The sequence below is a fragment of the Phascolarctos cinereus genome, unplaced genomic scaffold, assembly GCF_003287225.1.
Source record: "Phascolarctos cinereus isolate Bilbo 61053 unplaced genomic scaffold, phaCin_HiC Scaffold_4;HRSCAF=312, whole genome shotgun sequence".
Lineage (NCBI taxonomy): Eukaryota > Metazoa > Chordata > Mammalia > Diprotodontia > Phascolarctidae > Phascolarctos > Phascolarctos cinereus.
In genome coordinates this window covers 548,609,294-548,627,066 of record NW_027555847.1, presented here as the reverse complement: position 1 = coordinate 548,627,066, position 17,773 = coordinate 548,609,294, and positions in this window count along the sequence as shown.

Below are 17,773 nucleotides of genomic sequence, written 5' to 3'. Positions count from 1 at the left end.
ATATCCCAAAGATATCAAAGAAAGAGAAAAAAGATTCACATGTACAAAAATGTTAATAGCATGATTTTTCATACTTGAAAAGAAATGGAAACAAAATAGGTGCCCATTAATTGAAGAAGTGCTGAACGAATTATAGTATGAATGGAACAGAATATTATTATGCTGTTAAAAAAAATTAGGGTGATGTATTCAGAGAAACCTGGAAAGGCTCATAGGAACTAATGCAAAGTGAATCAGAAGAACAATTTTTACATCAACTATTACACTGTATAGGAAAACAACTGTTAAAGACTTAAGAACTATGATCAATGCAATGACCCACCACCATTCTAAATGATTAACAATGATTCTTGTTTCCCCCTCTGAGCAGAGATGTTATGGACCAGAGGTACAGCATAAGGCATATATGACCAATGAGTGTATTTCTTGTGATTGTTTGTAGTTATCTGTTATAATGGAGAGGTTCTATTTCTTTGGAGGCAAAGATTTGTAAGGAGGAGGGGAGGCTAGTAATAATAACATAAATAAGAAAACAGAATCAATAATGAATTTAAAAAGCAGAGAAGAGAGTAGACAGAGATTCAGAAGGGATCTACACAGGCAGAGCACTGTTGAAAATATTGTTTTAAAATAACAGTCTTTTGAAAAAGATTCAATAAAAATTCATAGTATTGTATACAATCCTTTTTATCTCTTCTTTGAATATGAATGTGTTCATGCTTGTTAATGTTTGTCAAATTCATTATAAGACTTAAATAATTTTTTAAAAGAGAGAAAGGTGATTCTGTACCTTTTAGATCTAGCCATGGTCATTTAACCTGGCTGTTGCAGGTAGGGGGATTGGGAGGGGGAGTCCACCACTGCCTCAAAAAAATTTTCACTCTTCCTGTGGTAGGACAAATTCCTTCAGAAGTACAGCGGTCATAGTGCCCATGGACATTGCCTAGGATCATCAAACTACAGAAACTGAAACAAGGCACAAAAAAATGAAAGCAAAGCCCAGAAACAACTATCATAAAGAATCTCTGGAACCACATGCCTGCCAACACAACACTGAACAACAATTACATGCCTAGAGGAGCAATACTTAATAGAACAATGCCTAGAAGTAACAACAAAACCTGTGGAACACCATCTAGAAGAGATTACGAAGCACTTTAGGCCCAAGGACAGTAGCACAGTGACGTTATCAGAAATCATAAGTGTCCCTATAGTATCAGAGGCATAAGTTGCTCATCCACATATGTACCCCAGAAAAAAATGTTCCCTACATGTCTGATCCTCCAGTCATTCACTCTGGCCACATGGATGTGTTCCCTCAGACAAACTGAGACCTGGGAAAGACAGCTTAAAAAGGCCAAGATTTCCCACTGCATCTGGACCATCACCAGTCATCCTGACCTATGTCTTGCCACTGAACTCTGATGACTCTGGAGGAGAGAATGAAATTGATGATGACTGTGCACAGCCCTGCCTCACTTAAATGTAGTTCACTTGCAAATCAAGACATTACTTTCTTGATGTTATTGGTCCTCTTCAAGAATGAAGGGTAAGCAACAATGTGTATTCTTAGGAACATAACCATTGGTTGCATACTTTTCCCATTGTTGGTATGTGGATCAATGAGAAAGTTTGTCCCAGGAAACATTCCAGTGCTACTTTTCTTATCCTCATTTTACTTATTTCATTAGATGCCTTTCTTTTAATTAATTGTGTCCTCTGGATGCCTAGTAAAAGTAAATACATTTGGTGGGGGCTAGTGAGCTACAATTTGTGAATGTATATGGACCCACATTATACCTTTAACCTGGGGAAATTTACCTAGGATGGGTAGTGAAAGAAGAAAGTACCCTAGGTGTTACACATAGTAAGCCAAGATACCTGGTTATAGCATTTTAGGGACCCCTTAGAAATCAAACTGTTACCCTAATAATTTTCTGCTTGTTAGACCAAAATTCCCAGGATGAAAGTACATTCCTACATCTTGATAAACTATCAATGGCCCTCAGGGACTTGCACTTATTCTCAATAGTGGCACATACCTTCCCCTTAAATATTTGTATTATCATTGATTAGAAATAGCCTTTTGGCAGAAGATGAATAGCTCTACCTTCTCCTGACTGTTCAATGTGGCACCAACAAATCAAGTACTGTAAATTTGGGCAACTTTACTTTTAAAATAGCAAATTATGACTAAACAGAGTGTAATTGTAAGAGGGAAGTCATGACTCATGACTCATGACTTTCACTAGAAGTTTCACAACCATGACCAATGTGGTGAGTTACCTAGTCATTTGAACAGCTGATTGCAAGGCTCAACTTTCTGAGGCCAGAAACAACTGCAAAATGGAGAAGCTCTTTGATACATATTCCTCCAGGGTTTATAAAAAGCTGATTAATGCAAGGTCCTCCATTTTGGTTGGAAAAGCCTTTTTTTAGTACTCAAATAGAAAACTGGCAAATACAGAAATAAGACAAACAATAGATTAAAAGGCCCTAATCAAATAATAATTTTCAGTCCTAAAAATGTTTCAACTCCCCTCCAAAGTCATTGTCTGAAGTTATACTAAAGAATTTACTTTTGTAAAACAATATGTAATAAGAAGGCATTCTCAGAATTTTCAATATGTTTTATTTATTTCATTAAATATTTCCCAATTATATGTAAAATTTTTAACTTTTTTTTAACTTTGACTCCAAATTCTCCCTCCCTCCCACTCGTCCTTGACAAGGCAAGCAATTTGACATCAATTATGCATGTAAAGTCATGCAAAATATATTTCCATGTTAGCCATGTTACAAAAGAAAACGCAGACCAAAAAGAAAGCAAAAAAAGTATGCTTCAATCTAGATTTAAAGTTCTTCAGTTCTCTCTCTGTAGGTGGATAGCATTTTTCATCATGCATCCTTTGGAATTGTCTTGGATGATTGTCTTGATCAGAATAGCTGTCTTTCACAGCTGATCATCCTTACAATATTGCTATTCCTATACACAATGTTCTCCTGGTTCTGTTCACTTCACTTTGTGGGAATTCACATAAGTATTCCCAGGTTTCTCTTTTTTTATTCATTTTAGTTTTCAACATTCACTTTTAAAAGATTTTGAGTTCCAATTTTTTTCTCCCTCCCGCCTCCCCAAGATGGCAAGCAATCTGATATAGGCTATACATGTACAATCATATTAAACATATTTCCACATTAGTCATGTTGTAAAAGAAGACTCAAAACAAAAGGGGGAAATCACGAGGAAGAAAAAAAAAACAAAAAAAATTAAAATAGTATGCTTTGATCTGCATTCAGATTCCATAGTTCTTTCTCTGGATATGGATAGCATTTTCCATTATGAGTCTTCTGGAATTGTCTTAGACCATTGTATTGCTGAGAAGAGCCAAGTCTATCACAGTTGGTCCTTGCACAGCGTTGCTATTACTGTGTACACTGTTTTCCTGGTTCTGCTCATTTTATTCAGCATCAGGTCATGTAACTCTTTCCAGGTTTTTCTGAAATCTGCCTTACAGCAGGGGTTCTTAACCTTTTCTGTGTCCCGAATCCCTCTTTCAGTCTAGTAAAATCTATGGACTGTTTCTCAGTCCATAAGTAGGATAACAAAAGAAACCAATTGTATTGAAACATGGTTATAAAAAATTTAGAGAAATTAGGTCTTTATCAGAGAAACCTGCTTCAAAAAATTTTTTTCACAGTTACTATTGCTAATTGTATTTTCCTCCATCCTATTCCCTCTACCCTCATTTATTCTATTCTCTCTCTTTTCACCCTGTCCCTCCTCAAAAGTGTTTTGCTTCTGATTATTCCTGGGAGTTTTTCTTTTGGGATCTCTTTCAGGAGTTGATCAGTGGATTCTTTCAATTTCTATTTTACCATCTGGTTCTAGAATATCAGGGCAATTTTCCTTGAGAATTTCTTGAAAGATGATGTCTAGGCTCTTTTTTTGATCATGGCTTTCAAGTAGTCTAATAATTTTTAAATTATGTCTCCTGGATCTATTTTCCAAGTCAATTATTTTTCCAGTAAGATATTTCACATTGCCTTCTGTTTTTTCATTCTTTTGTTTTTGTTTCATAATTTCTTGATTTCTCATAGAGTCATTAGCTTCCATTTTCTCCATTCTAATTTTTAAGGAAGTATTTTCTTCAGGGAGCTTTTGGACCTCTTTTTCCATTTGGCCAGTTCTGCTTTTTAAGGCATTCTTCTCGTTATTGACTTTTTGGGCATCTTTTGCCATTTGGTCTAGTTTATTTTTTAAGGTGTTATTTTCTTCAGTATTTTTTTGTATTTCTCTTAGCAAGCTGTTGACTTGTTTTTCATTATTTTCTTGCATCACTCTTATTTCTCTTCCCAATTTTTCCTCTACTTCTCTTGTTTGATTTTCAAAACCCTATTTGAGTTCTTCCATGGCCTGAAACCAATTCATATTTTTCTTGGAAACTTTGGATGTAGGAGTTTTGACTTTGTTATCTTCTTCTGAGTATATGTTTTGATCTTCTTCATCACCAAAGTAAGTTTCTATAGTCTGAGATTGTTTCCATTGTTTGCTCATTTTCCCAGCCAATTGTTTGACTTTTTAACTCTTTGTTAAGATAGGGCTCTGCTTCCAGTGTGGAGGGCATACTCTCCCAAGCTTCAGGGATTTTGTGCAACTGTTTTCAGAGATACTTCCAGGGACCTGTAAGTTTTTTGATCTTCCAAGGTGGGATAATCTAAGGAGAGATGTTTACTCCTCTCCTGGCCTGTACTCTGGTCGGTGAGTGACCACAATCACTCTTTTCTGCCCTGGAACTGTGAGGAGGGTTCTCTCTGCACTACTGCTACAAGCTCTGCTATACAAGTACTCCTTCTCATCCAGGACTGCCACCCAGAACTGCAACCCAGATTCAAGTATGGGCAAAGCAATAGAATGCTGCCTCAGTGCCAGCAAAGAGGCCCCTGTAGTCTCCTTCTGATCAATTGTGTGATCCTCTTTCCATCTAGGGGCTGGGAGCTCTGGAAGCAGCCACTGCTGCTGCTGCTGCCATTGCTGCCTCCATTGCCACTCCCACTGCCCCAGGGCTGTGCTGGGGCTGGGACTGAACAGTGCTCCTCTCTCACCCAGGTCCAACAGACCTTTCCCACTGACCTTCTAAGTTGTCTTTGGTGTTTATAGGTTGAGAAGTCTGGAAACTGCCACAGCTGCCAGTGATTCAGTCCCCTGAGGCCTGCTTCAGGTTTGCTGGGTCCTAGTCTGTGCTGGCACAGCTTGTGCTATACTGTGCTCCTATCTAACCCTGGTGCAACAGACATTTCCTTCGCCCTTCCAAATTGTCTTGGGCTGGAAATTTATTTCACTCTGTCTTTTTGTGGGTTCAGCTGCTCTAGAATTTGTTTAGAGTCATTTCATAGGTATTTGGAGGGGCTGGGGGGAGAGCTCAAGTGAGTCCCTGCCTTTACTCTACCATCTTGGCTCCATTCATCCATCCCAGGTTTTTCTGAAACCATCCTGCTCATCATTTCTTATAGTACAATAGTATTTTATCACAATCATATACAATGACTTTTTCAGCCATTCCCCAATTGATAGACATCCCCTTGTCTTCCAATTCTTTGCCACCACAAAAAGAGCATTTCTGCATCTCTTGCTATAATCATATGATTTTTTGTTATTTTGTTATTGACATGGTCAATTATGCTTATAGTTTTCCTAATATTGAACCAACCCTTCATTCCTGGTATAAATGCTACCTGATCATAGTGTATAATCTTTATGATATATTTGTAATCTTGCTATTTTATTTAAAATTTTTGCATTGATATTCATAAAGGAAATTGGTCTATAGTTTTCTTTCTCTACTATTGCTCTCCCTGGTTTAGGTATCAAAACCATATTTGTGTCATGAAAGGAATTTGGTAGAACCTCTTATTTATCCATTTTTTCAAATAGTTTATATAGTATGGGGATTCATTGTTCCTTAAATGTCTGATAAAATTCATTTGTAAATCTATCTAGTCCTAAGGATTTTTTCGTATGGAGCTCATTTATGGCTTGTTCAATTTCTTTTTCTAAGGTTTCTTTCCTCTTCTGTTAATTTAGGCAGTTTATAATTTTGTAAATATTTATTCATTTCACTTACATTGTCCATTTTACCAACATATACTTGGGCAAAATAACTCCTAATAAATCCTTTAATTTCATTCTCCAAAAATGTATTATGTCTAATTTTTCTAAAATTCTACTCACCTTTTTGACTTCTTTCTTATTTATTTTATAGTTAGATTTATCTAGCTCTGAAACGGTAAAGTTGAGGTCTTCCACTAGTATACTTTGACTATTTCTTCCTCCAATCCATTTAACTATTCTTTTAAGAATGTGGATTCTATGCCATTTAGTGCATATATGTTTAATGTTGTTATTACTTCATTGTCTATTGCACTTTTTAGCAAGATATAGTTTTCCTGCTCATCCCTTTTAATCAGATCTATTTTTGCTTTTACTTTGCCCAAGATCATGCTTGTTACATCTGCCTTTTTTACATCAGCTGAAACATAATAGATTTTTTCCCCAACTCTTTATTTTAACTCTGTGTATCTCTCTGTTTCAAGTGTACTTCTTGTAAGCAACATAGTGCTGAATTCTGTTTCTAATCCAATCTGCTATCCTCTTCTGTTTTATGGGTGAGTTCATCCCATTCACATTCACAGTTATGATTGCTAACTATGCATTTCCCTCTATCCTATTTTCTTCTGTTTCTCTCTTTCTGTCTCTGTCTCTCTGTCTGTCTCTCTCTGTCTCTCTCTTTCTCTCTCTCTCCCAATTTACATTTCTGTATGACCCTGTTATTTCAAAATTCCCCCAGTGGCTCAATTGTTCCCAGGAACACCATGATACAGACATTTCAATACCTAGGGGAGTCATAGGACAAGTAGGTCATTTATAAATCCCAGAGCTCCCCAAGAGTTGCATATACTGAGAATGACATTCCAGTGCCCATGGAAGGGAGCACCTCTCCCAGGTCCAGAGGAGTATGGTCAATCTGAACCCAGCCTACAGGTCATCATTGCTTAGACCATTGCTTTGACCAATGTCCAGATTGTAGTTGTCAAGAATTCCAGCACTTGGCAGAAAGTTAATTGAGAGAGAGGCAAGCCTAAGAAAATACTCCTGGTTAGATAGACTAGAGACAGGCACTGGAAAAATTGAGAAGAATGAGGTAGAATGAACTGGATGGTAAGAATGTTTGAAGGGACAATAGTCTATGTGAAGAAAGATAGGAATCTAAACAATTATAGAATTGAAAGAAAATCTGAATGTCATCTAGTTCAAACCTCCCCAAAAGGTGGAAAGAAGAAGAGAAAAAGTATCTAGAACAAAGAGGTGTTTATTAACAGTAGAGGAAGGTTTAAAAGGGCACAGAAGAAAGGGAGGATAGAGGAAGACAAGAATGAGAGATGACTAGGAATTAACTGGATAGAGAAAAGACCATTAGGGGAGGCAGCTGGGGAAACTAGGATAGTTAGGGATTTGAGCTAGGCAGAAGGTGATTCTGAATCATGGTGATTAGAAGAGCAGGAGGTAGGGCTTTGTTAATCATGCATACTGCAGAGGGAATACCAAGCATAGAGAAATTAAATCAATTCTAAGGTTCTAATTAGAATGATGCACTAATACTTTTACATATCCCAATTCAGCTTATTATAGTGGGGGGAAGGGGAGGTGATTTATTTTTATGAGGAAGCATATCAACTGCTTATCCAATCATCAACTAACATTTTTGAGTACTTACTCTGTACAGAGCATTGTGTTTAATGCTAGAAAAAATGAAGGGAAGGTGAAATCCTTTCCACACTCAGAATCTATCGCTGGGCTGAGTTGTCAGGGATAAGAGGAAAGGCAGCTAGTGACCTAGACCCTTGCTGAGCATCCATATAGCCAGGTAGCACTAAAGGGACACTAGGTAGGGAAAGAAGGGGTATAGAAATCTAGGACTAGGCGATGGAGCAGGATAGGTTAGGTGACACCTGAAGGTAAAGGGAAGAACATGTAATGTACACCTACACACACACACACACACACACACACACACACACAAACATGAACACCTACTGAAAAGCCTTGGTTGCCCCATGCTAATTCCATCTCTGGTCCATAACTCTAGAGTGTGGGTCTAGTACAGAACTACATGGACAATTCAGGGAACACACACATTATTCATTTTACTGGACATCTCTCATGGAAGACTGACCATCAGCAGCCTATACAAACATAGACACAAAGAGAAAATACCATGAAGTCAAAGACTTTCCACCATAGCATAATAAACAAGGTCAGGAGATAGAGTATTCCCCTGGTGATCTTTTCTGAATTACCTTTTTCTCATGCAGAAATGTGCAAGATATGGTTCCTAATTATTCCTGTCTGGATCAAATACTTTGTTAACTAGAGAGTGGCAAAAAAAAAAAAGTCCCAAGATTCTCAGAACCATCAAAAACCTGGCTGTGACCTGACCAGTACCTATCAACTTCCAAGGTCAAATTCAAAGTCAGGTTCCAAGTTTGTCTTCTGGAGCTTTTAAAACTCAAGGTGAACAAGCTGAAACTATAGCCAAGTGTAAACCTAGTAAATACAAGAAAGACAATGAGAGACAAAACAAGAGATTTTTATACATTAGTAAAGTCAAGGAGAGGCCAAAAAGGCAGAGAGAGAGGGAGAGAAAGAAAGAAAGAGAGAGAAAGAAAGAGAGAGAAAGAAAAAGAGAAGAGAAGAAAGAAAGAAAGAAAGAAAGAAAGAAAGAAAGAAAGAAAGAAAGAAAGAAAGAAAGAAAGAAAGAAAGAAAGAAAGAAAGAGAGAGAGAAAAAGAGAGAGAGAGAGAAAGAAAGAGAGAAAGAAAGAAAGAAAGAAAGAAAGAAAGAAAGAAAGAAAGAAAGAAAGAAAGAAAGAAAGAAAGAAAGAGGGAAGGAAGGAAGGAAGGAAGGAAGGAAGGAAGGAAGGAAGGAAGGAAGGAAGGAAGGAAGGAAGGAAGGAAGGAAGGAAGGAAGGAAGGAAGGAAGGAAGGAAGGGAGGGAGGAAGATTGCAAGAAAGAAAGATTCCAAGAAAGAAAGAATGCAATGTCTTAATCCAGTCTGTTGGGCCTAAGAATTTCTGAAACTGTGGCAGGAATGTACTTCTGAGCAAAATTCTAGAATATCCTTTCCCATTCTTAGAGCAACAAACGCAGGGCTGAGTATAGATAAGAAGTGTAGCTGGAGTTTGGAAGAGGGAGAAAAATTGCTGAAGTAAGGCAAAATGACTTCTAGAAGAGTTAGGTCTTGGGCTAGACCAGGCTGCGGAACTAGGTTATAAGGGATGGTTGACTGAGTAGTTGCGGAACTTCTAGGTTCTTGGGTGCAGTCTTTTGACTGAATCCAAGTTTTACAGAACAAATCCTTTTATTAAAGGGATTTGTTCTGTGAAGTTTGGATTCAGTCAAAAGGTCAGTCTCCTTAAACGTCAGCCATAGTTTAACCACATTGTGGCCTTGGATCCCACCTTGTTCTTCTTTATGATTCAACTACATACAATCATCATCAAACATGTATTGATCACCTGCTATGCCAAAAGCAATGGGATAGGCAAGTAAAAATAATAAGCTAGTGTTTATATAGCACTTGAAAGTTTGCAGAGAGATTTACTTAGGTTATCTCATTTGATCCACTCAGGATGCAAAAATATATGACATAGTCTAAGTTCTCTAGAAGTTAATAGGCTAGTTAAGAAGACATTAAAACACCAACTAAATAACAGAAAGCTAGGCTAAGCAAAGTGCTAAATAAAGGGTGGAGATAAGAAAACTTGCAAGGGTCTGGAGGAGGAAGAGACACTGTTAGAGTAGTGTGAGATTGATGATCACTGGATCCTAGGCTAGACTTTAAAAATTTGGGTCAATTCCAAGCTAAATAAATTAAACAAAGGTATAGAAGCCAAAGCATTCCTGGCATTGAGTGGGTATATGGATATGATGAGTGTACTGTGTTGAAGAAAGTAATGGGTTTGTTGAAAAAGTATCAAAAAAAGAAACAGGAGCAGCAGACTGAAACATAATAGGTACTTATTAAACGTTCAATTAAAATCAATCAACAACCTCTACGCAACCAATATTACAGTGTACTGCATAGAGAGCTATAACTAGTTGTTTCACCTTACTCTACCAGGAACAGTTCCCTCACCTACACCTAGGCCACACTATGAAATAGATAAGTCTGTGCTCCCACCATCTCTTTCAATATCAACCATGCTATGAAGAATACCACAAAGCCTGGACAAAAAGAATATAACATGAACTGATGCAAACTGGCAAAAACAGATCCAAGAAAACAATATGCACAATGATTATAACAATGAAAATGGGAAAAATGGAAATGAATGAACATTGTATAATCATAATGCTCGAGCTCACTATAAAGAAAAGGAGAGAAAATGCACCTCCCTCCAATCTTTGCAGAAATGGACTATAGATGAGGAACTAGATATAGATATAGATATAGATATAGATATAGATATAGATATAGATATAGATATAGATATAGATATAGATATATGTATGTATGTATATATGCATGTATATGTATATATGTGTATATATATGTGTGTATGTATGTGTGTATATATATATATATATTCTAAGACTCAGTTGATGTGTCGAATTAGTTTTACTGAACTACTTATTTCCCTCTTCTCTTTTATTCTTAGTTATAAGGGATAGTTGTCTGAGTAGGTGGTAAAGATACATTGTTAAATGAAAGTGGTAAAAAAAAAAATCCAATAATATTTCCAAGGAGGGGGAAAAATCATCTATGCTATTCTGGATTCCATCACAAATACCCAGAGTTCCATAATACATGGGTTAAAAAGACATATCCCTCCTGGGGCTGCCTTCTTGTAGTAATATCTCATCCTCAGGACTTGCCTTTCTATCCTTCTTTCCAATCATCACTTTCTCTTCTATGGCATATTACTGTAAAATATCTGATAAATTAATTCACATAAAGGTGTAAATGACTGATAATACCTTAATTAGTTGCTCCCAGCAGCATTTGCATTTTAAAAAGAGATAACATTTAACCCAAAGGAATAATTTGTGAACAGCGATATTTCAAGTCTCAGCAACAGGCCTGAGGGAAAGAATATGTGTGTAGATAGGGAGCTTTTCAGGTGCCCCACAGATCATACTATGTACAAGTGGATACATACCTTCTCTCCGCCTTCTCCCAATCAAGCAAGCAAACATTTATTAAATGCTTGTTTTGTGCCAGGAATTTTGCTAGGTGATGGAAAATAAAAACAAAATAAGGCAGTCCCTAATCTCATTGAGTGTACATTTGATCAAGGCAGACATTCTACCTTCATACGCTTGCTGATCTGGAAAGTAAATCTGTTCGGCCCACTAGAATTCCCTCACCATTTTACTTTGACAAATGTGATATTGGATCCTGGTCACACAGAGACTGTCTGCCATAGCCATTAAGCAGGAAAGCAAAAACAGACATCTGCACTGGCAGAGAACACCAATGGCATCCTAATCAAGACTACTGCTCAGGAGGTGAACATTGTGGTATGCACTCTGGGGAGACGACTCACCAAGACTTTCAGATGTTAGCCAGGCTGCCTAATCTTAGAGAGAACAAAGCATCAACCCAAAGGCACCAAAAGGTTCAAGTCCCCACACCCTCCTTACCCATTTCAAGTCTCCCCAGTGCAGTGCCCCTCTCTATTCTTCACCTGGAGATAGCATTATAAGGTGAGGAATTACAAGACTTGGGTTACAATTTTGAATCTACCACTTACTGGCTGTGTGATTTGGGAGCAATTAATTTAATCTCTCTGAGCCTCAGTCTCCATAACTGTAAAATGGAGATAACAATACCTGCCCTGCTTTGACTCCCAGTGTTACTGTGAGACTCAAACATGGGACATTGGAAAGAGCTCTGGCTTCAGATTACTTAGTCCCAGTTATTCCATTTACCACCCATGTAACCTTGGACAAGTCATTGCATTTCACTAGACCTCAGTTGCCTCATCTGAAGAGTGAGAATATTTAACTAGACAATCTCTAAAGTCCCTTCCCATTCTAAATCCTGTGGAATGAAATGATGTACCTGAAAAGCCAATATAAAACTGTTTAGCATTATACAGATACAAGATTTTATTGAATTACAAGTAGGGAAACCAAAGAGTAAAGCTGTGGCAGATCTTACAGCTAAAATAAGTTCTTGTGATATCTACTGGTCACAATGCCCCACCCCCTTTTCACTATGTGTTAATATCATGTCCATCTTTCCAGCCCTACCTGCTTTATAAAGCTTTCCTTGGTAATTCAAGAGCAAACTGATCTCTCTCCTTTCTGAGCTCTCACAGCATTTATCTTTTGAACCACTCATTTTGGTTCTCTAATCTTTTCATAAGTGAAAATTCTGCCCTTCTGACTAGATTTCAAGCTCATTGATGACAAAATCTGCACCTTATTAGAAAACAGAGTTCATTTATTGAGTGCCTACAATGAGTAAGGCACTATGGGACTGGCAAACTAATACTACTAATTGGGCAATCAATGTTATTATAATAGTACATTTTGGAAGGCAGGATGTTGCAATGACAGGGAGTCAGTCTTAAAGTCAGAAGATATGCCTCTTACATGTGCTAGCTATAAGACTAAGAGAAAGTCTCTACCCTCTCAACAGCCCAGGCTGTTCTCTAGGGCCTTAGAAACAAGTTTCAGATTCGCATTGATAGAGAAAGTTTCAACATCAGGACACTAATTAAATCAAAGACCTGAACCAAAAAAAATAGGAAAAGAAACAAAGCTAGAAAAATGAGTCATGCTCTACTTGAAAAGGAAATGGTCTCTCCAGTTGATCAGAGCTCCTTAAAATGATCAGGACCTGTAACACAGATTGGGAAAAGAGGTATCACTGTCCCCTATACTATGCCTGCATGTAACATTGATGACCTTATAAGTTCTTCAGAACTCCTTCCCTCAATGAAGAAGGCAAGGGCAGACAATTACACAAATCAAGGTAATGTAGTGAAGCAAATTATGTACTGGTCTTGGAGTCAAAAGACCTGGGTTCAAGTACCAGCTCTGACATTTACGAGATTTCTAAACATTAATAAGTCCTTTAACTACTATGAAACTTAGTTTATTTGTCTAGGAATGATTATAATGTTTGTACTATCTAACTCGCAGAATTGTTGTGAGGAAGGATTCTGTAAATCTTAAAGTATTATATAAATGTGACATCCATGGTTACTGCTACCATGATCTGAAATATAGGACCTAGTATGGATTCTGCAACTGATCACATGCCAATGGAGACTGGATATTACAAACTTAAGCATTGTTAAATGGTGCTCATCCAAAGTTTCAGATCTGATGAGCTAAGGAATATAGTCTTATGAAAGGCTCAAGAAAGCACCTGGGCACCCATGTCTGTATGTAACTCCACAAGTCCAAAATGAAACTTTCTCCACAAGTCCACCCCTATTCCTAACTTTCCTATTTCTCTATAGGACACCATCACACTTAAAGTCAACATAGTCGAAGAACCTCTGTATATTCGCAACCTAGGAGTCATTCTTGACAACTCCTCAATAAATTTACTAAGTCATGTCTGTTCTCCTTTCACAAATCTCTCAAATCTATTGCTTTCTGTCCGTTCCCACATGTACCAACCAAGGTCAGGCCCCTCTTCACCTCTTACCAGAACTACTGCAACAGATTTCTTATTGCTTTCCCTGATTTGTACCTTCTATCACCCATTCATCCAACACACAGATGCCAAATTTATTTTCCCAAAACACTGGCCCTGCTATGATATTCATCTGTTCAATAAAATTCAGTGCCTTCCTCATGCCTCTGGGATAAAAGATGAACTCCTCTGTTTGGCATTTAAAGTTCTTCATAGCCTAACTCAAACCTGAGATCACATTACTCCCCTTCACTCACTCTACCTTCCAGCCTACTCCCTGTTCCCTTTATACAATATCCCATCATCCGCTTCCATGCTTTTGCAGATTATCTTCTGTGCCTGGAATTCTCTCCCTTCTCTCTTCCACCTCTTGGAATCTCTAGTTTGAGTTGGTTGGTTGATTGTTGTCCTTCATTCATGAAGGGGACCAAAATGACATCACTATGCCAGAGTCAAGTTACAGTGTGACCAACTGTGGCTGATCAAATCAGTACAAGCTCAGAATGTTCTACCACAGGGCAAGCACAAATAGTACATGTAGTTTTAGTTAAGCCTTAGTTAAAGTGCCACTTTTACACGAAGCCTTTCTTGATGCTCACTCCAGTTGTTAGCACTTCCTCCTCACTCTTGAAATTACTTTGTATTTATTTTATATGGATTTTGTATTTACTTATCTACATAAGTGTTTCTTCCCAGTAGAATTATAAGAACAAAGTCAATTGCTGTTTTTGTCCTTGTTTACCTAATACTTAGTACAGTCCCTTGCACATTGTAGACCTTTAAAAAATACTTGTTGAATTGAATTGAATTCAGTGAATTGGACAATGTTGAACAAGGAAACATCCCTTGGAGTATACCCAGGGAAGCAGCTAGTACAGAGAAAAAACCAACCATCTTCACAAACTTCTAATCAATTGCCATATGTGTACAAGTCAGGTAAGGTAAATATCATCCTGGGAACCAACCCCTGTGAAGATAAAACCTTGCAACTGTTTCTATAGGCTCTGAAACCATAACCTCTTCAACACCCACAAATACTGAATAACCAGAAAAGAAAGCCTTTGATACCAAAATCCTTGGCCTTGTCAAAGGGTCAAAGATTTTACTAGTTGAAATGACAACAAATAAGATTGTTTATCTGTTTTGCTATTGCACCCTAAGGACTATGGAACTTTTCCATCTGACTTATATTTTAAATCTCCTACATGTGTTGTCTCCCCGTTGATGTGTATATCCCTGGTGCTAAGCACAATGTTCTGCCAAAGGTAAGTGTTTTAACAAATGCCTTTTCTTTCATCCATTCACAATAGTAATTATTACAATTATAATATTGATAGCAGACAATTATATAGAATATAGAACTTTATAAATTGTTTTTCTTGCAGCTGATGGTACAAGTGATCCTGTTCTCATTCTACAGAGGAGAAATCTGATGTCTAAAGGTAAATGAATTTTCCAAGGTCATATAGCAAATAAGAGGTAAAACAAGGATTCAACCTAGGCTGCCTGATTGTAATTCCAGCATTCTTTCCACCATACTTCTTTGTAGCCTCTCAAACTAGCCCATAAAAACTAAATAGGTTATTACTGAGGCCCATCTACCAGAGACATAGTCCATAATGTACTTTAAAGTACACCCAAACCCCTCTAGAAGGGTTTCTTCAGTATTTTAAGTTTCTGACCTTTTACTGTCACAGATACGTCTACTGACAGAGCACTAGCACTCTGCAACTTAATAAATGGTCTTCAGGAACTTCAGGAAGACAGTCTAATGATAAGCCTCTCTTAGATTAGCTAAGTTGATACTAAGACAAAAGACACAGTACAACTCCAGGACCTCACTCCAAGCCTCTCAAGGTGATCATACCTACTAGACCTTTCATTCAATTGCATAGCCTTTGAGAGAACCCCGGGTCCCCTCTACACCACTGTGAGGCACTGGAGTAGAAATTTGTGGTGTAGATCCATGAATAAATAATACATAAAATCACACTATTCAAGAGATTCATAGGTCAGCTGACCTGATGCCATTGTGTTTACAATTTAACTTGAACATTCCTACACATATTGTGAGCTCTATTTACTGGCCTTTTTCAGCTTTTACATTAACATTTAATATCTGTCACCAGTCATTGAAGTCTTATTCTCACCTTAAAACACTGAAGGTCAATCTTCTGAACAGTTTTTCCAAACTTATCTAATAGAGCTTCAGTTTCTGACCCTCTGTTTTCAGAGGCTTTTACACTAAAATACAAACTGTGTTGTGCCTTATGGAGCTGGGAAGTACAGACAGTTGTTGCTTTATGTAAATTCAACTTTACTTAAGAATTCAGAAAGAAATCTGCATTCAAAAAAAAACACCTATGTTAACTTTACTGTACAGCTCTTCTCTCTCTGTGTCTCTGTCTCTGTCTCTATTGCTGTCTCTGTCTCTGTCTCTGTCTCTCTCTCTCTCTCTCCCCCCCTCCTCCTCCTCCTGACCCTCATCCCCCCTCCCTCCACAAAAAAAAAATCTTCCAAGTGAAAGCACAAAAAAGGATTCATCACCACTGCTGCCAAGTGGGGGCTTGGCTTGAGAGAGGAGACCTTTGCTCTCCTCCACCTACCACCTGCATGTTGATCCTAGCATTCCCAGTAGAGCTATGGTACCAGGTGTCTGTCCCTTCCTTATATGTCTCCATCTTGTGCTGTCTATGTACATGTCTAGTCCCCATGTATCTTCCCCCCCACTCCACTCAGCATGTTCTTCCTCTCAGTTCCACCCAGGCCTCAACACGTCTGGCCCCAACTGGCATGATCCTCTCTCAGTTCTCTGTCCTGGGCCCCCATGTGTCTTTGCACTGTGTGTCACCTCCATATCTCCACTGGCAGGCTGTCCTCTTTTGTCTGCCTCCATTTCCTACATTCTCCAGAAGAAAAAAAAAAGATTTAGTAGAGGTCTTTGGTCTGACTGGTCCTTTTACACAGTGTGAGAACTCTCTGTACTGTTGAGAGATAGAACTATTTTGGAAGCCCAACCTAGATAAGTTTTAAAGACTCATAATCATATAGAGTTACAGATATAGACTTGAAAGGACATCTGATGGCATCTAGTTAAGATTCTTAATTTTACAGATGAAACCCTCTAATTGTACACAGTGAAAACTGAGGCCTATGTAGGTTAAGAACTTGCCCAAGGTCACATAGATATTAATCCTAAGAAGTAGGATTTGAAGCCAAGTCCTCTGACTCTAGGACCAGGGCTCCTTCTTATATACCTCAATGTCTCAAAGTTGACCCACAAAATAATTTTTATGTCATCCTAACTCATTAAAAGAATATAGCAAGATGTAGAGTTACAACCTACAGTGGTGGCAGGAGTGTGTCCAATAGTGAAATCAGGACCCTGAAAAATTAAACTATGATTTATCATTTCTTTATTTTGGGTCTCCCAAATCCCATCACAATTCAATTCAATTCAACAAATCTACTCATTGTAAGGAACTGAGCTATCCATTGGATGCAAAAAATGAGGAAAACAAAACAAATAGCCCCTACCCTCAGGAAGCTTACTTTATACTGGGCAGATGCAACATGTATACACACACACACACTCACACAAACAAACACGTGTGTGTATATGATATGTGTATATATGTGTGTATGTGCATACATACATACATACACACAAAGTAACTTCAGGAAGCAGCCAGCACTTTTCTTCTTTGGCTTTTTTTTTAAACACTCAGATTTCGTGGTGGGTCTTGGGGGGAGGAGGGCAAAGCATAAAATTGAATAAGGATCACAAAGGAGGTTTGAAAAATGCTTCGGATGCAACTGAAATCGAATTTTTTAAAATGTATTTTCTAGACTGGAACTCCCTTTCCCACTTCTGAGGAGCAATTTCAGGAGTATGTTTTGGACTGAGACTGAACTACATGATCTTAAAGTAAGCAGGGTAAAGGTGAACACCAATGGGGCATTAACAGCAGGCGTTTGCTCTAATGGTGTGTGGTGCTCAGCTCAGAATTGGGAAGTGGGGTTTTTTTTCAGGGCCGTGGAGAGAAACCCAGAGTTTAA